Genomic DNA, 20,873 nt, shown 5'->3' with positions numbered 1-20,873 from the left:
GCAGCCATGTGGCCACTCAGCAGCCTATCAAATGCTGCCCAGGTTCTCAGGGCAGTAGCGGGGAGAGATGCTTGTCCTCCAGCCCCAGACTTGCGACCTGGGGAGAGGCTTCCTCCCCTGGCCCCAACACAGCCCCAGACCTGCCGCAGCCGGGAGAGAAGTGCCTCTCCTGCAGCCCCAACCCAGCCCTGGCCTGGACCTGCTGCAGATGGGGAAGAGGTGCCTATCCCGTGGCCCCAACCTCGGAGCTGCTCCAGCAGAGAGAAGCGCCTATCCCACTGCTCCAGCCCCGGAGCTGCCGTGGCGGGGAAAAGCACCTCTTTCTTCCCCATCCCCCACATAGCCGAGGTGCTGCTGCAGGGAGAGAGTGCTAGGGGAAGTCCTCTCTCCCCGCTGTAGCCCCAGGGCAGCCTGCACCCCAAATCTCTCATCCCCAGCTCCACCCCAGAGCTCACACCCCCAGCCATAGCCCTCACACCCCCCCGCACCCTAACCGTCTGCCCCAGCCTTGAGACCCCTCCCACACTCTGAGCTGCTCGGCCCCACCTCCACCACATGCATTTTGTTTTGTGCACCAATATGGAGGTGATGTATCAACAAAATTCTTTCCGCACATGCATGGAAAAAATTAGAGGGAACACTAATCAATATTCTATTTAACTTCATGCTTTCAACTTCCCAAATACAGAACAATAAAGAGTAAACTTGTTCAAAAAGGAAATCCACTTTCCATATAAGCTCCATTTTCATCTTGCGTTTATCTATCATCTATCTATCTATCATCTATCGTAATCAATGAGAGGAGAAAAAGGTAATGGTAATAGCACTTATTTTGCCATATTGCCTTTCATACTTGAAGGACCCCCAAAAGAGGTGAGATAGTGGTAGCACCTTGTCTGCTGAGGCACATTGTCCTTTCAGTTTTAGTTTACATTCTGAGCCTTTGACTTTTGCATAGAGACGGACCTGAGCCACGAAATTCAAATCTGGACTTCAGAGAGGTCTAAATCTGGGCTTTGTGTTCAACCCCAGCTCTCATCAGAGCTCTTTTGCAGAGAGAAGGAAAGCCAACCAAGACCTTTAGCAAATCATGAATCTAACAGTCTCTAGAAAGTCAGATGCAGCCCTAAAGGATGACCTTTTTAACAGCGGGGCAAGTTCTAGAAACACAATACACTATGAGCACTTGTTAGGTGCCCGTAGTAGAGTCCAATCTGAATCCATGAACTTCAAATTCATTAACCTTTTATGTATGCCAGAATGATTATCAAGCCATATTGTAGGCCTTTTTTACTTTTGAAACGAATGCTTATTTTTATAAACATTTTAAATAAACATTGTTTATTTAGTTTCTCTTCTTTCCATTCAAGTTAGCAGCTCATCTGGTGGAGGGATAGCTCAGTGGTTTGAGTATTGGCCAACTAAACCCAGAGTTATGAGTTCAAACCTTGAGGGGGCCACTTAAGGATTTAGAGCAGAAATCAGTACTTGATCCTGCTAGTGAAGGCAGGGGTCTACATAGGTATATCTCCAATTATTAAAGAAAAAAGTACATGTTTTAAATGTATATACAAACACTTGTATTAATAAAATATGTTCACCAATTAGCATTTGACCAGGTTGGCACCTGGTTGAAAAACATACAAAGTACACACCAAATAAATTTTTCAACCTTGCATGCTGAAATATACTGAATAATTTATTTGCTGAATACTATTCAACCCATGATTGTTATTTTTCATCTTTTAATTTTCTCAAAATGGGGGTTAATAGTTCCACTGAGAATTTAGACACAGCCTTTTATTCTGCATAGTATACGGCAAATGTACTGTATTAAATATTGTATTATATATTAGCCCCGATCTTGCTGCCACTAAAGTTAATGGGCAAAATTCCAACTGATGTCAATGGAAGCAGGACAATCCCACTGTCCTATTGCCCTATGCACTTGCACCCTAGGACAAAAACAGGTAACTACAAACACTAGCAGATGGGACACTAATGGACTGATTTCAGTTGTTTGGGGGGGGTTGGATCCTTATTTACAAGAAAGGCAGTGAGAGGCAGCTAGCCTACAAAGGCTTCTTGTTTAACCAAAACCAAATAAACATCATGAAGTGGCAAAATAAAGTAATGAACTCAATTGCATTGGCACTGTGTCCTAGCATAATTTCCAGACAAAAGAAGATTTCAAAACCTAACATGATTTCTTTTTGTTTATGTCATACCTTTGAGATGAAAGGAGTTGCAGCTCTGTCAGCTTTCAAGTGAATGGGGTTTATTTACCTGCAAAGTTCAGAACAAAATTTGACAATTGCAGACCAAAAAAAAAAACCAGTCAATTTAGCTTTGTTCAGTTTTTGATTATACTGTGTTGTCAAAAGGAAAAGGTTTTAGCAGAAAAAAAAATAGAAAAAATAAAGCAAGACTGGATATCCATCTAGATAATCTACAGTCTAATCATTCTGTGTCCCAAGTACAAGAAACGATGTAATCATAATGCAAATTTCCTTGCTTTCCATCTCAGGTAATGGTAGCAAAACTTCAAAAGGAATTTGGTATGTACTTGTACACAAAACTGAAACTCAGTTCTCTATGTATCTTTAGGCTAACCAAACCCAACAAAAATAATGTTGTCAGATTGGCCTTTCAGGGAGATTTCTGGTACTTTCTGTTTCAAGTTTTGCTGGAAATATGGAAAGAACAGCCTTTGGTACATTACTCAGTTTCCAGTCCCAATTGGACAAAGCAGTGCAGAGACATGACAGCAAAAAAAATTACCCAAACTTAAAAAAAAAAAAAAGAAAGACAAGAGAACCCTCAGGGATTTCCAAAAGAGTATGCTTCTAACCTATATGAACCAGTAGTGTCACTCCAAGTTCCTAAACGCCTCCTTTCAGAAAACAAAAATTAAAACTTTAAACATGTTTGCTATAATTACCACCACAACTAAGTGAATCCTTAAAAATAAAACAATTCTCTGAACCAAAATAAAATAAGTAAAAGCAGGCTCAGTGCAGCATCTTTCCATTTACTTATTATTTTAAATTTTGCATTGTTTTGGTGTTTATTACAATTAGAATAGGACAAACTCATCTCATTACCAGCCTCCTTGTCTTTCTGGGTACACTTGCAAGTATATTGAGGACATAGTCATTTTTATAAGTGCCCATTATTTATATAATAAGTACTTTTGCGAACAGGGGCTGCTAACAGGGAGTTTCGCAAGGGAGTTCTCCAGGTGAAGGAGGAGCTAATACAGCATCTGTGGGGTAAGTGACTGTCTGTAGTGTGTGTTTGTTTGTGTTTGGGGTTTACTTGCTGTGTGCTGAGCTTGTGTTTGTCAGTCTGTTTGTTTGGTTGGTTGTTTGAGGGACCGTGTGCTCTGGCTGGCAGTTGGAGGCAGGTTTGAAAGCTCGAAGCCTCTGGTAATTGGCTGAGCCTTAATCAGTGGGCGGGGCATTCACTCAGGCCAGGGCTTTATAAAGCCGCGCACAAGCGACCAGGGAGCTTTGCGAACAGGGAGTTTCGCAAGGGAGTTTAGAAGGGGAGTGGGAAGGGAGTGGGAGCCCCTCGCCAGCCCTAACCCCTTCCCCGTGGCCCCCCCCATAAACCTATAAACCGAACCACATTCCAAACTACTTCCGTAAACCACCCTTTCACTAACTAGGAGACAATGCAGGCAGAAGCCCAGCAGCAGAGTGGGGGCTATCCAGTTTATTGCACTGACTGTCGCATGTATGATTACCTGCCCTGTGGGCGGGTGGCGTATGTGTGCAGTCGGTGCAAGGAGCTCCTGGCCCTCAGAGACCATGTACGGACTTTGGAGGCCAGGGTGGCGGAACTGGAGGAGCTGAGAGAGGCAGAGAGGTATGTTGATGAGGCTTTCCGGGACACTGTAGAAATGTCCCACCTCCGCTCAGACAGCCCCTGTGCTGTTGAGGAGGAAGAAGGGCCTAGGGAAGTAGAGCAGTCAATGGGAGCAGAGGGAAACCTTCCCGTAGTTGGGACCCTCCTTCCAGATAGTGCTGGGGTTGCCTCTCGCACTGAGGTTGCCTCTCCGGGGGAGGGAACTCCAGTTTCTAGGAAAAGGCAGGTGTTAGTAATGGGAGATTCGATTATTAGAAATGTAGATAGCTGGGTCTGTGATGACCGGGAGAACCGTATGGTGACTTGCCTGCCTGGTGCGAAGGTTGCGGATCTCTCGAGGCATCTAGATAGACTTATGTGTAATGCTGGGGAGGAGCCGGTGGTCGTGGTACATGTAGGTACCAATGACATAGGGAAGGGTAGGAGAGATGTCCTGGAAGCCAAATTTAGGCTGCTAGGGAAGAGACTGAAATCCAGGACCTCTATGGTGGCATTTTCAGAAATGCTCCCAGTTCCACGCGCAGGGCCAGGTAGGCAGGCAGAGCTTCAGAGTCTCAATGCGTGGATGAGACGATGGTGTAGCGAGGAGGGGTTCACGTTCATTAGGAACTGGGGAAACTTCTGGGATGGGAGGAGCCTATACAGGAGAGATGGGCTCCACCTAAACCAAAGTGGAACCAGACTGCTGGCACTAAACATTAAAAAGGTTGTAGAGCAGTTTTTAAACTAGGAGATGGGGGAAAGCCGACTGCTGCAGAGGAGCGTGTGGATCGGACACAGACTTCTCTTAGGGGAGAGTCTGATGATAGAGAATCTCCAGGTGATAGTCAGGAGCAGAGGAATGAGAAGTATAATGTAAGGGCCAGATCAGATGATAAACAGTCACATAAAAAAGAATCTGACACATCAGAAAAAGGCAGGCTAATAAACAGGGACAAGTTTTTAAAGTGCTTGTACACAAATGCCAGAAGTCTAAATAATAAGATGGGTGAACTAGAGTGCCTTGTGATAAAGGAGGATATAGATATAATAGGCATCACAGAAACCTGGTGGACTGAGAGCAATCAATGGGACACAATCATTCCGGGGTACAAAATATATCGGAAGGACAGAACAGGCCGTGCAGGGGGAGGAGTGGCACTATATGTTAAAGAAAGTGTAGATTCAAATGAAGTAAAAATCTTAAGCGAATCCACAGGTTCCATAGAGTCTCTATGGATAGAAATTTCATGCTCTAGTATAAATATAACAGTAGGGATCTATTATCGACCACCTGACCAGGACAGTAATAGTGATGATGAAATGCTAAGGGAAATTAGAGAGGCTATCAAAATTAAGAACCCAATAATAGTGGGGGATTTCAATTATCCCCATATTGACTGGGAACATTTCACTTCAGGACGAAATGCAGAGATAAAATTTCTCGATACTTTAAATGACTGCTTCATGGAGCAGCTGGTACGGGAACCCACAAGGGGAGAGGCGACTCTAGATTTAATCCTGAGTGGAGCGCAGGAGCTGGTCCAAGAAGTAACTATAGCAGGACCGCTTGGAAATAGTGACCATAATACAATAGCATTCAACATCCCTGTGGTGGGAAGAACATCTCAACTGCCCAACACTGTGGCCTTTAATTTCAAAAGGGGGAACTATACAAAAATGAGGGGGTTAGTTAGACAAAAGTTAAAAGGTACAGTGACGAAAGTGAAATCCCTGCAAGTTGCGTGGGCCCTTTTTAAAGACACCATAATAGAGGCCCAACTTCAATGTATACCCCAAATTAAGAAAAACAGTAAAAGAACTAAAAAAAGAGCCACCGTGGCTTAACAACCATGTAAAAGAAGCAGTGAGAGATAAAAAGACTTCCTTTAAAAAGTGGAAGTCAAATCCTAGTGAGGCAAATAGAAAGGAGCACAAACACTGCCAACTTAAGTGCAAGAGTGTAATAAGAAAAGCCAAAGAGGAGTTTGAAGAACGGCTAGCCAAAAACTCCAAAGGTAATAACAAAATGTTTTTTAAGTACATCAGAAGCAGGAAGCCTGCTAAACAACCAGTGGGGCCCCTTGATGATCAAAATTCAAAAGGAGCGCTTAAAGATGATAAAGTCATTGCGGAGAAACTAAATGGATTCTTTGCTTCAGTCTTCACGGCTGAGGATGTTAGGGAGATTCCCAAACCTGAGCTGGCTTTTGTAGGTGACAAATCTGAGGAACTGTCACAGATTGAAGTATCACTAGAGGAGGTTTTGGAATTAATTGATAAACTCAACATTAACAAGTCACCGGGACCAGATGGCATTCACCCAAGAGTTCTGAAAGAACTCAAATGTGAAGTTGCGGAACTATTAACTAAGGTTTGTAACCTGTCCTTTAAATCGGCTTCGGTACCCAATGACTGGAAGTTAGCTAATGTAACGCCAATATTTAAAAAGGGCTCTAGGGGTGATCCTGGCAATTACAGACCGGTAAGTCTAATGTCGGTACCGGGCAAATTAATTGAAACAATAGTAAAGAATAAAATTGTCAGACACATAGAAAAACATAAACTCTTGAGCAATAGTCAACATGGTTTCTGTAAAGGGAAATCGTGTCTTACTAATCTATTAGAGTTCTTTGAAGGGGTCAACAAACATGTGGACAAGGGGGATCCGGTGGACATAGTGTACTTAGATTTCCAGAAAGCCTTTGACAAGGTCCCTCACCAAAGGCTCTTACGTAAATTAAGCTGTCATGGGATAAAAGGAAAGGTCCTTTCATGGATTGAGAACTGGTTAAAGGACAGGGAACAAAGGGTAGGAATTAATGGTAAATTCTCAGAATGGAGAGGGGTAACTAGTGGTGTTCCCCAAGGGTCAGTCCTAGGACCAATCCTATTCAATTTATTCATAAATGATCTGGAGAAAGGGGTAAACAGTGAGGTGGCAAAGTTTGCAGAGGATACTAAACTGCTCAAGATGGTTAAGATCAAAGCAGATTGTGAAGAACTTCAAAAAGATCTCACAAAACTAAGTGATTGGGCAACAAAATGGCAAATGAAATTTAATGTGGATAAATGTAAAGTAATGCACATTGGAAAAAATAACCCCAACTATACATACAACATGATGGGGGCTAATTTAGCTACAACGAGTCAGGAAAAAGATCTTGGAGTTATCGTGGATAGTTCTCTGAAGATGTCCACGCAGTGTGCAGAGGCGGTCAAAAAAGCAAACAGGATGTTAGGAATCATTAAAAAGGGGATAGAGAATAAGACTGAGAATATATTATTGCCCTTATATAAATCCATGGTACGCCCACATTTCGAATACTGTGTACAGATGTGGTCTCCTCACCTCAAAAAAGATATTCTAGCACTAGAAAAGGTTCAGAAAAGAGCAACTGAAATGATTAAGGGTTTAGAGAGGATCCCATATGAGGAAAGATTAAAGAGGCTAGGACTCTTCAGTTTGGAAAAGAGAAGACTAAGGGGGGACATGATAGAGGTATATAAAATCATGAGTGATGTTGAGAAAGTGGATAAGGAAAAGTTATTTACTTATTCCCATAATACAAGAACTAGGGGTCACCAAATGAAATTAATAGGCAGCAGGTTTAAAACAAATAAAAGGAAGTTCTTCTTCACGCAGCGCACAGTCAACTTGTGGAACTCCTTACCTGAGGAGGTTGTGAAGGCTAGGACTATAACAATGTTTAAAAGGGGACTGGATAAATTCATGGTGGCTAAGTCCATAAATGGCTATTAGCCAGGATGGGTAAGAATGGTGTCCCTAGCCTCTGTTCGTCAGAGGATGGAGATGGATGGCAGGAGAGAGATCACTTGATCATTGCCTGTTGGGTTCACTCCCTCAGGGGCACCTGGCATTGGCCACTGTCGGTAGACAGATACTGGGCTAGATGGACCTTTGGTCTGACCCGGTACGGCCTTTCTTATGTTCTTATGTATATTATGTACAGATTAATTGGCTCAGTACGAAAAAAGAAGACACAGCTCCTGACTCCAGAGGTCCAATTTTGAAACACAGGTACTTAAGTGTGACACCCAAATATTGTATTTGGGTACTCAGATAGTCACACAGGCACACTAATGCACATTTTATTTACTGATGTGAGAGTTTGAGCATCCAAATGCACAGTTTGCATGTCTTATTTAGCTTCTTGGATTTGAAAATTGGGCCCTAGATCTATTTTAATACTTCTCAGTTACCAAGTGATGGAAAAACTTTTTTCCAGCTCTAAGCAAGACAGAACAAGCATTTGTTATAGAGCTGTCAATTAATCTCAGTTTTAATCAGACTGTTAAACAATAAAATAATACCAATTTAAATGTATTATACATATACAAATATATTGATTTCAATTACAACACAGAATACGAAGTGTTCAGTGCTCACTTTATATTATTTTTTATTTCAAATATTTGCACTGAATAGCATTTACTAACATGATCACATACTATTTTTTCAACAGGACCATAGCCTCATTCAGTGCATAGGATAGACATGCTGTGATGATGAATCAGGGTTGTACATTGAAGGAGGCTGTTGTATGTAGGACTCCTGTCTCACTTTTTTTCAGAAGTTGAAAAGTGTCTGGGAATAAGAAAGGGGATTGAAGGAAGAGAAAGGACAGTCTCATGGTCAAGCCAGTTAAATACTGCCTTAGAAGTGAATTTTATCCCTGCCTCTTTGGTAGAGTTTACAAGCATTGGCCTTATAAATAACTTCAAATCTCACTGGTGCCTGATTAGCAGTTTCTGGCTGGGACTGGAGTCTTGTCAGTTGCTTGCATATCAAACTTTTCACAGGTGGTCACTAATTGTGTGTTCCTCTTTTTTTTTTTGGTGCCCAATATGAGACCATAGGTTCTGATTTGCAGGCTTGATGAGGACACATAGCTGCAGCTGATAGCAATGTTAGCTTTGCACATATAAAATGCTATAGAATGCTAAATACTGTGGAAAACTCAGGTTTAAAGAGTCTGAAATTAGACACCCAAAATTAGTGGACACTTGACTTGTGTGCCTCCGTTTCCAATTTGTAAAATGAGGATAATATCACCTCCTCACTTCACAGGGATTATGTGGGAATAAATTCATTAATGTTAGTACTCAGATACTATAATGACTGCCATAGAAAATCCCATAAGGAAATTAATAAGCCTCTCTTGAGAGCAGGGTTTGAATAGTATGCAGTGATGAAGGCATGGGGCCATACTCTGAACGAGGGCAAGACAGTGAATACAGCCTCTGCTATGTTACATATTTTTTGGGGTAACAATACATAAATTTTAAAGCAAGGACCATATTTCCATCCCTGTTAGCATGGCACAGAACACATGAACTGCTAAACTAATACTATACTAATTTTTTTTTTAAAAAGCTGAATTTTGGTTGGGTTCTAGTTAGCCAAATATGGCAGTACTAATCTTTAAAACTACCTGTTTTGAAGAACAGAAGTAAGTATCTTTTTCACGGGAACCCAGTGACATTGAATGGAATTCATCCTGTAGGAGGGGAAAGCTTCCTGTAGGACAGGTGAGAATTTAAGACTCCTGGATTGTACATTAAAGGATGGAATGTACTCTGTACTTTGCATCCTAATTTTGTCACACTTAATTTTCTAAGACAAATTCTTGAATGTACTGTTGCAAATACAATGGGCATAACATGAAATATCAGTTTTGCTTTGGTAGGATTATATATATGTAATACTGATGCCCCATCAGTACATGAGATTTCATATTTATACATGAGACCTTTGTTCAATCTCATTGTTCAACCTTTGTTCAATCTCATTGTTCTCCCAGAAAAACTGGTACTATGATATGTAACAACCATCTTTTCTTTCTGTACTGACATTCCTATTAGCACTCTAGACTACTAGGTGATGAGCCTGCTGCTTTGTTCTTATCCTTGTCACCATTCTTCAAAGAATCATTCTTGTTCAGGCATAGTATTAAGGTTCTATGTAGAAGAAACTATCATTTTCTATTCTGTAAGTTTTCCATGGAAAACTGAGTACCAGCTCATTGTTCCCTCACATACTAGCAGATGACTTGCCCATCTTTCTTATGTAACACATGAAAATAGTCTCTGCCACACAGTGTAATGTTTTATGCAAATGTATCTCTTTATTATTTTTGTACTCATGCAGATACTTACTGTTTTACATTAAAATTATTAGAGTCCATTTAGAACTGGAGATGGGTCACATACCTGCTCCAAGACTTCTCTAAACTTGATGTTTCTGGACCATGGGAAGGACATACATTTGACTACTTGTGACATTGGGTAAAATTTTCAAAGTGCCTAAATAACTGAGGAGCCTAAGCCTCCTTGATAGTTAATGGGGCTTAAGAGCCTAAGTTACAGATCCTCAAAGGTATTTAAGTGTCTAACTCCCATTAAAATCAATGGGGATATGGTGCCTCAATACCTTTGAAGATCTGGATGCTAAATGCCTAATTAATTTTTGTAAATAGGACTTAGGAACCTAAGCTGTTTAAACACTTTTTAAAATTGTATCCATGAGTAACTTCACCCCATTGTGGATCTTTCATCTTCAGTTCTATTAATGGAAACTGCTACATTATCACAACACTCCAAGAATGTCACTGATGTGTAGGGAACATGAATGGCCAGCACAGCGTCATCTCTTGTAGGATAGTGCTGTAGTAGTACAGCAAAATGGACATAGATTGGTAGCTAATCTACAGTACCAGTGGATGCCAGTACAAGTGATTGGGAAGGCACCTGCCTCACTGAAGTAGCTCATCTCTAGTTAAAATATCAGTTAATACTTTCTAATACAAAAAATATTTGATGCAGGAAAGTTGAGCATCCCCTTGACGTAACTCTCTGCTACATCACTGTCTTCTGAAAGTTGTATTGTATACATTCTGTACTTCCTAACTAGGAGTGTAAAGGAGCAGGGAGGAGTGAAATGATGCTCCAAATGTATACAGAAGTTTAAACTACAATATCACAGACTTCTCTGCTTTCATTCCTAGAGAGCTCTCTTAAGTAAGAGAGGTCAGTTGAGTGTTTTCTGGTAGTGCAATTGTGAGAGAATGCAGGAAAACTTCCTGTGAATTATTCAAGACAACAGAAAGTTGAAAAGAACATCTCTTGGATGATTTTAAAAAAATTGCTCTACTGTTGCAACAGTATGCAAAAATTAAACTGCTGGTTCAACTTACTTATGTGTACATACTGCAGTGGCTGATTTCTAGTGAAAATGTTGCAAATCATATACAAATTAGTATGAATATTTATCAAATGTTTTAATTAAAATTATCAAGCTGTTAAATTATGTTTTTAAAAAAAATCAAGAGACAACAACCATGAAGCAGAAACAGTGTAGCAGAACAAAAACTCAGCTGGAACTCCCATCAGCAGCCAAGGAAGAAATACATTGTGTGAGCATCCCACAGCCTTAATTCAATAATACTCAAAGCCTGAAATTCCCAAAGGGTTCATGTTGCTTGAAAACAGAATTGATTAATGCTCAAGCTCAAAAATCAATACAGGAAACCCATTCAACCAAAAAGCATATACCATAAATCAAATTATCATCACTATGGATTACGGTTTTCATTTTTTCCCTTCTTTTATGAAATACAAATAAGCCATTTTATGGCAAATACCATTTCTTGTTTGTAGAGCTGAACATTGTATCTGAAATTATGACACAAAAAATGGATTAAAACCATAACCAACCAGGGGGAGGGGATGGGTGAAAGAACCAAAACACATTGGCTCCAACCCCGATTTTGCAAAATGTCAACACTTTCTTAAACACTTTCCGCCAGTGAATAGGAATGGATGATGATGATCTTTTTGTAGGGCAAGACCCTGCTGGTGGTGCTTTGCAATTTGCTATCTTATTCACTATGGAGAAAGGACATTCCAAACATTTATTTCTGCTTGGGTTATCTCATAATAATGGAGCATACATCAACTCATTACAAAAATGGGGAGGAAAATTAAAAGAAAATTGTTGCCATTTGAGAGAAGGGTGAAATCACATAAAAATTGATTGAAAAAGGAGAGGTTCAGGATTAATGGAATACCTTTCTGTATCTTACAATGCACTTCACTGGAGGAAAACCTTCATAACCACAGTGGCCATTCATCTGCTGGTAATGCTTTTGGTTAAGACATGTCTGTTATGGTCCTGTAAGTTTAAATACGGGGTCCTTGTTAGTGAGACACTGACATAGTTCCCCTGGGATAAAATGTGTTGCAAACATGTGCTCTAGACTGGAAGGGGCTTAAGCTGGAATTTTCAAATTTGAGTGCCTAAACTTAGGCATGTCTATGCCTTCCTGTCTAACTTTAGGCACTCAGGTTTGAAATTGTTAGCCTAGTCCATAGCATGGTTTATAACACAGTTTTATAGTACTGTTCTACCCTGCTAACAACGGCTAAGGAAACCATAAAACTGATCCTGAAAGGTGGGTGAGTGATTTCAGTGGCAGTTGTGGATGCTCTAAGCTTCTCAGGATCTAGCTCCATGTCCTAATCTTGCTAGTAAGAACAACATTAAAGTATGCTTTTGTAGTAAGGTGAAAATTCAGACTCCTTGCTCTGCATAGACTTTTCACAGTTCAAGTCAGTATAGACAGAATCAAAATCTTGTCTGATCTTTTCAAATCAGTTACGGCGTCCACACCTACAATGATGGTCTATCGGCCTCTTTACAGCCACAAGGTAAACAAATAGCTAGACATTTATCTAGCAATATTTACACCCTCAATTTATTTCAGAGACAATAATCTGGGTGCAGTCATCAAAGGCCAAAGTTATCTGTATGAAGCAGGCTCAAAATGAGAAACTGAATCACAACTAAATTACTCCTTTAGAGTTTAATTTCATTTGCTTTCTAATTGTTAAAGCATAGCTGACCCCATACTATCACTTATTTTCTTTTTCTCTGAACATAAACAGAGTTCCGGATTCACTGATTGGATTCAGAGAATTATTTAAATCTCTATCTATGACAAGACCCAACATTTTTAATTTGCTTCCTTCCTCCCCATATTCTTTAAAAGTTTTCCTTTTGCAGTTACTGCCTTTTATATTTTATTCCAGCCAAAACAGTTTAAGTACTTGATTATCTTGCTGCTTTTGCCATCACCACAAATACTGAAACTCTGACTTGTAAGCGCGGAGCTGTTCCAGTGATTGGACAGCCAATATCACACAACAAAGTTCACTCTCTTCCACAGGAGTTAATATATTTTAGCCTGACACCCTAAAGGGCTGCAGCTTTAGGATTGCCCTTCTGTTTTATAGATATAGATATAGATATATACAATGTTCATTTTCAATAGGGCTCTAACAGGCAACTGTCTTCTTCCTTTCTACAAGTTTAAGATTACTCTGAAGATTTGGACAGAGAAATCTGCGCACTATAAGAACAAGATGAGTACTAATGACTTCAAGGTAAATTTTCATTTTAGCCAAGAACATGAAATTTATATTCCTTAAACAACTAATCTTTGGAATCGAATAGCAAAATGCTTCAATTGCTTTCATTTGATTCAAGGCAGGGTTTTTTTGGTTGCAGTTACATGCTACATTATCTTGTACAGTACATTCAAAGCAAAACAGAAGATACTTTATCCAAAAGGTTAATTCAATCTGTAGTAATTTTGCTAAATTGACAATATCATATCTGGTTTGCCAATAATATCTTGTATTTAGATAAAATAATTCTCTCTCTCTCTCTCAGACAGCACTTTGTAGTTCTCAAAGCACTTTAAAAAGACAGTCAGTATCATTATTCCCATTTTGCAGATGAGGAAACTGAGACACCAGGAGGTGAAATGATATGCCTAAGGCCAACAAGTAAACCAAAGGCAGATCCAGGATACAATCCAGGTCTCCAGACTATTAATCCAGGGCACTACCCACTAGACCATACAAACAGCTGTGTTTGCTCACCTTTCATAGGTCCTCAGGCAGCAAAGCATTTTATGACCATATAGCTTTAAAAAACACACAAGTAGTCCCGTTGAAGTCAACAGGATTACTCACGTCTTGCAAATTTAAAACATGTGCTCAAGTGTCTTGTTGGATTGGGACCTTAGCATAGAAAGAAGTGTCATTTACATTATTTATTTGTATTGTAAATCTACAATGAGAACATTTTGCTAAAACCTGAAAATAGCCCAATTTAGCAGAATGCTACTAGAACTAATAGAAATATATTAGGGAATTAGTTTCATTAGCATCAATTTTCTTTCCCGTCACACTTAACTTCATTTTGATGTCTACCTCATAATAGCCACATAATACTTTACAGGAAAGAGGTAATACTGGTTATCAGGCCAAAGCAGTCTTGTGGAATTTAAAGCTGGGAGGAATCACTATGGGCCAAACTCATAGAAATTGTTTTTTTCTTTCCTCTAAGAAAATGTTTCAGTTGAAAGGTGAGGTGAACAATTATATTCATACAGAGTCTACACAAACTAGGTATCGCACCTCTCCACTCAAATGTAGAGATACCCACAAACACCTCACAACCTCACCTATCTCCCACCCCAAGGGACTTGGGCTGGTAAGAGGAAGGCAAAAAGGCTGCACCCCACACCAGGCAGATTGACAGTGAGGGAAAAATCCCTTCCCAAACTTAGGCCTGGTCTACATATGGGGGGGAGGGTCAATATAATTACGCAACTTCAGCTACGTGAATAATGTAGCTGAAGTTGACGTACTTAGATCTACTCACTGTGGTGTCTTCACTGCGGTGAGTCAACAGCTGACACGCCCCCGTCGACTCCGACTGCAACTCTCGCTCAGGCAGAGTTGACGGGAGAGCGCTCGGCGGTCGATTTATCACATCTAGACTAGATGCAATACATTGACACACACACATACACACACACACACCCCGGATCGATCACTGCCTGTTGATCCTGTTAGAGACAATCTGCATGATGCGCACAGCAAAGTCTAGAAACCCAGCCCTATCCTAATCCCAGGTGGGAAGCTGATGCCCCTGACTACAGAATGGCACCCTATGCAGGGGAAAGAGCTTATAAAGCTTCCTCTTAGGTTCACAGGAGCCAATAGGCTTCTGATGGCACTCATGAGAAGGTGAGGAAAATAGGAGGAGGCAATTCTTACAGGAGCCCAAGGGGTTTTATTTCCCCTGCTGGCCTACACAAAGCCTCCTTGCAGGGCTGGTGCTACCATTTAGGCCAACTAGGCGGTTGCCTAGGGCGCCAACATTTGGGGGCGCCAAAAAGCGGCACCCCCAATTTTTTTTAAAGCCTTTCAGCGGCCGCTGCACTGGGAGGGAGAGGGAGTCTGAGCCGCCGGCAGGCAGCCCAGGGGTTTGGGCTGCTGGCGGCGCGCTGATCCAGGGGAACCCCTGGGCTGCCGGCGGCACGCTGACCCAGGGGAACCCCTGGGCTGCCTGCCGGCAGCTCAGACTCCCTCTCCCTCCCAGCGCAGCAGCCACTCCATCCTTCTCATTGCCGGCGGGGGCGCCAGTGGCTGGCCAGAGCTCCGCAGCTCTGTTTAGCGCACGTGGCACGAGCCCGGCGACGGGCGCGACAGCAGGGCTTCTGGAGCAGAGGTGAGCTGGGGTGGGGAGGTGCCGGATGGCTCGGGGGGAGAGTTGCCTCAGGGTGGAGCTGCCGCAGGGCTTGGGGGGGCGGGGCAAGGTGGCAGTTTCGCCTAGGGCGCAAAACTTCCTTGCACCGGCCCTGCCTCCTTGCCTCCAAGGCTGAAGTGCGAGAGGTGGGAAGTATTTATGGTCCTGGGCATCGCTGAATATGATATGTAATCATATGATGGAGATTGCTAATGTGATATCAGATTAGTAATTGTTTTTTGTCAACTTAACAGTAAATGTCTTACTAAGATAAGACCTTTGTTTGGGTATTTTCAATATTACTATACAGTGATAAACTGCAATACTAGAAGGGGTGTGGAGAGAAAATCTGCTGTTAGGCTGATAAATAGTCAGCAAGGCTGAGAGCCACTGAGAAAACAGGTGGTACCGTCTTGAAAGTGCCTTGGATTTTGCACATTAAAGTTACAGCAAACTACTCAGTGATTAAAGTGGGTATTACACAGGGTCTTACAGCAGAGCACAATGACTGCACCGCACCTGAAGTGGGGTGAACATTGTCTGGGCTTGCTGAAGGAAGGCAGCAGTGCTTTATGGCAGCAGGGGAGGGGAGATCAGAAACTGCTGCAAAAGGTGAGCAGTGGTCAGCTTTGCAGCGTGAGGTCGGAAAGCTATAAAGGTGCAAGCCCTGAGCATTAGATGTCCTTTTTCCATGCAGCAGGCAAGGCAGCACCCACTTTCCCTCCCCTAGAAATGGCAAATAGCAGGTTGGGGTAGGCCCTGCTGTGGGCATTGTGCTAATAATAAAGATAAGCACATGCAATTTGTACTGACAGGTTTTTTTCGCTCATGTATCAGTTCTATGTAGAAGAATAGTATATAGAGTTTAAGGCCAGAATGGACCACCTACTTACGTAGTCTGACCTCCTGTATATCACAGACACTAACACCACCCAGCACTAACCCCAACAATCGAAATTAGACCAAAGTATTACAGCCCACAGGGACTAGACTATTATATGCTACAAATAGTTCACTGTGTGACTTTCAAAGCAAGCAAAAGAATATTATTTAAACAAGTAATAATTGTATAAAGGGATAGACTCATTTCCAATATCTATGTATAAATTAAATGACGTATACAAGATTTATGGTGGAACCTGGCTCACCCTATCAAAATCAACCAATAATTGAATTATTATTGGTTTTAGTAGGCTAATTAGTCCCACATTAGTCCCACAGATAGCAAAGCTCATTGACACAGTAACTTTCTCTTCTTACACAACTAATGCTCCAGGCATAATTTTAATGATAAATACATATCAGTTTACAAGAATCATAAACCTGATCCTGCAAAGCTTTGCTCAAGTTGCGTGTAGAAATACTGTGCCTATTGCAACTTATCTGAACACTTACAAAAAGTTATAATGTTACAACTTTGGAAAATGTATTGGAACAGTATATACTAATGACATATTTAAAGTCCCAACTTACGGGAACATGAAAACAATTCCAACTGTTGTGAGAATGGGTTTCTTAAAAAGTGTCATAATTAAGAATATTTATTTGCTAAAGTATCCCTAACCAATATGATTCACAGATATAGGGCCTGTTCAGCTTCCATTGAAGTCAATGGGAGTCTTTCCATTGATTTTAATGATACTTGAATTGGACCTATAGAGACCAAGTAGCCTTTTAGCAGTAGCAGCATAATTTTTTTTAATGTAAAAGGCGGCTATATAATATCTTTGTGATGATACAAGTTTATTAACTTGAGTAAGATTTTAGCCTGCACTGGAATATCATTTGCAATTTCAAAGGCTAAGCTGAGTAGTTTTCCCAGAGAGTCAAAAGTGTGTGATTACTAGCACCAAAGTGATTGTCTGTCATATCTTATCTAATTTCCAAACTATTACTCTGCCACCCTAAACTCTGAAATCTTCAATGTCTTCCAAAACTGTAAATCAAAATACACATTTTTAACTATTTGATCTCTTGTACCAAAAGAAGGTTTAAAATTCTCAGATACATCGTCCATCTAGCTATTTAATTTCTTGTCTGAAAGGTTTTCTGTGGGATTGAAAACAGTTGCCATTAAGTCTCATGCCATTACTGTGACCTCTATTTTGTCTCAGTTAACCTTATACTCTCAAGGCTAACTCTTATTTCCCACATTTCCAAGGACCCAAGTTTAGTAAGACTTGAAATGTGATGTGAATAGCCTTTTGTTCAAGCTATCCAATAAAGTGTTGTCACGCTTCTTTGGGAGAATTTACTTCTGAGAACTTTAAGGCAAAGAAGAGTAGAATATACATGTTTAGCCACTAAAACTAGGGAAGATATTTTCCAGTATAATAGCTATACTACTTGCAACCATACCACCTTGAGCCATTATTTACCAGTAAAGCCTACTTGAATCGCAGGATGATATTCAAATAGTTGCAGCAAGACAGGGAAAATCACAGAAAAGTAATTTGGAAAATCCAGAGTAGACCTATTTGTCTAAGAAAAAATTGCTGGAACGACACAAAAACTCAAGTATTATGTCCTACCTGCTAATTTTTTTAATAACCAGACATTTTGCTTGAATTATATTACTTTTTTTTTTAAGTGACTGGTACAATATAAAATTCAGACTACTAAAAGTCTTAACACAACTGCTGTAGAAATCAAATCCAGTCACATTAGCCTTTAACATTTTACAAGCATTGAATGTTTGTGCAGTACTAATTGCATACTCAAAATATATGCAAAATTGTGAACTATACAAAGTAAGTTAATTAAATTCAAAATTGCTGTGGAAGCCTAATATTGTGGGATCCGCAATATCGCAAATGAAGCAGGGCCTTATTTATCAAAGATATTAAGCCAAGCCAAGTCAGAGCCTGGTCAGTATAGCAGAATCCTGGTTAAGGATGGATTTGAGAAACCCCTTTTTGGAACAACATTCAGAACCATTATGCACTTAGCTTCTCAAATCAGAAAATAAACAATATCTCCATTTCACCCCCTAAAAATCAAACAAGTTCTACCAGATCATCTAATGCTGAAGCAGGTCAATGAGATTATAATTGACACTGCCATGAGCTGTAACACTTATCTGCATCTATGTCACACTCAAATAGTGAGTAAAAAATTATTTCATAGCCTGTAAAGAAAAGAATCTAACTACCTGCAATCTGATCAATACAGCCAAGTGTTCACTAAGGACAAACATACTAGCACATACAGAAAATGCCTTTGGAAAGAAATCTTTGATCCATAACACCAAATGATCTTTCTTAGCTGTGATCATAAAGTGAATTCCACTCTACATAGATGATAATACTGTAAACAAATACTATCTGCTAGTATATTACAGGAAATGTTGTTGGTAATTCAATATGGGGTACTCTTCCCCTCTCTCACCCATGCCACTCAGGTCACCAACAAACCAATGCATCCACATGATGTTGGGGCACACTATGCTGGAGAGGCTTTTAGTTATTTTATTTTATGATGATCCATAAAACTGGCAACTTGAGGTAATTAAAGATCTCATGGAATTGTTCACAAAAGGATCAATATTTCATTGCTCAATACATCTCTAATATAACAGTTGAATTGAGGAAGACACTTTTTACAGTGTCCCTGCCCCCACACAGAACTGAAGGCAGAAGCATAGCAAGTCAGTTGTTTGTTATATTTTCTTTGTGTAGCATTTTATATCTCTGGAGATTCATTTTCTTAGTTTCTTTAATTAAAATTTAGTGTTGTAATTTCCATAATTTTCTGGTGGAAAGAATAGTTTTGCTCCTTCCTCTTAAGAGCTTTTCAAATCAACTTCACCTAGCACATACTAGATGTTTCCATAGGTTGGTTGGTGTGTACATGTTTATACCAGTATCAAACTTAGCTAAGAGATGGCCACTGTAATTTTATTACTCTACAAAAGTAGAAATACTGTAGTATCCCCAATGGGAAAAAGACTTTACATGTACCTCGATAGAGAAACAACCGGGTCCTTTCAAGACAATGACAAATGTCCTATTGACTATAACAAGAACAAAGTTTGGCTTTTAATGAATTACGGTAATAAACAGATGTAACAGTTCAACATCTAATATAATCCTATATTATTATTCTCACCATTAATTTTCATTTATATTGCAATAGAGCTCTGGGATCCTCAATGTTGTTCAACTACATAACAAAAATGGTCCCTGCCCCAAAGAGTTTACAATCTAAGTATAAGAAGACAGACAACAAATGGATACAACAGACAGACAGTGGGAGCAAAAGGTAAATGTGAAATGATTGTGATCAACATAATAAGCACTGCTCTTAGCACTGTTGCCATGAGTTTTGTAGAAAGCACAGCAAGGGTGAGTTTTAGGAAGGGATTTGTAGAGACACCATTGTGGTTTTGCAGATTTTTTACAGAGAATGCCTTCCACCTAGTCTATAATAGTTTAAGTTAAAATGAAACAGACACTTACGTTAAGTAGGTATGAGATAAGATCACAATTTGCAATACACAGTAATCCAAGGGAAGAAGATAAGACTGCAAGCAGGTTCTTGCTTTACCTGAGCTACCTGGACATTGTGTCTAGGAACAAAGGAGTATACAGTGATATTTGCTTGCTTACTGCCTCTGTGGAAGGTTTCTGGGTGGATAAAGACAAGAATGGGCATAGCTTTAGTTCCACATCCCCATCAACCTGCTGGCCAGTGCAGTGAGACAGTGCAAGAAGTAATTATTCCAGCATTAAATTATTACTCCCCCCAAAAGCAGCAAGATATTAATAAATTGGAGGAGTGTCTGAGGAACAAGGCCGCCAGGGATATTCCTGAGGTAGTGTGCTTACCCACCAGCCCTTGTTCAAGTCTAAAATCACTTTAGTCCAAAGACTGTGAGTATAGACTGGCTAATCTTAAAAAAACAAAACAAAACAACAACTAGGTTTCTCTGCAGGTATAAAATAATATTTCATTTCTAAGTAATGCCAGCAATTCAGGGGAACTGATCCTATGCTCAACATCCTAACCTCTGATGCTGTTGTCTTCAAAAATCAGGTGTTATCCTTGCGCACAACTGTAGAATAGCTGATTTTTCCAAGATTGAAGTGGGCAGGGCTAGCTCTATTAAGCATGTAAAGAGGCTGTGATCTAGACTCAGTCTGTTGGGGTGAAAAGTATTCAATAAACAGTTGCTGAACAAGTTACCATAAAGTGTGAGGAGTTTTATGATTTCCAGGACCAGTTTGTTTAGGACTGTTAGCAAAAGCGTATGGATAGCTATGGACTCAGAACATTTGCTGCATTTAATATGACAAGACATAGTGTGGAAGTGCCAGACAAATAGTTTTCAAGCAATAAGGGAACATTCCTATTAGACTGTGCTGCAATGATACTCTTGCCTCTTGCTCAGACATCAATGTCA

This window comes from Mauremys mutica, chromosome 3, assembly GCF_020497125.1.
Source record: "Mauremys mutica isolate MM-2020 ecotype Southern chromosome 3, ASM2049712v1, whole genome shotgun sequence".
Classification (NCBI taxonomy): domain Eukaryota; kingdom Metazoa; phylum Chordata; order Testudines; family Geoemydidae; genus Mauremys; species Mauremys mutica.
Note: the sequence above shows the minus strand (reverse complement) of the source record.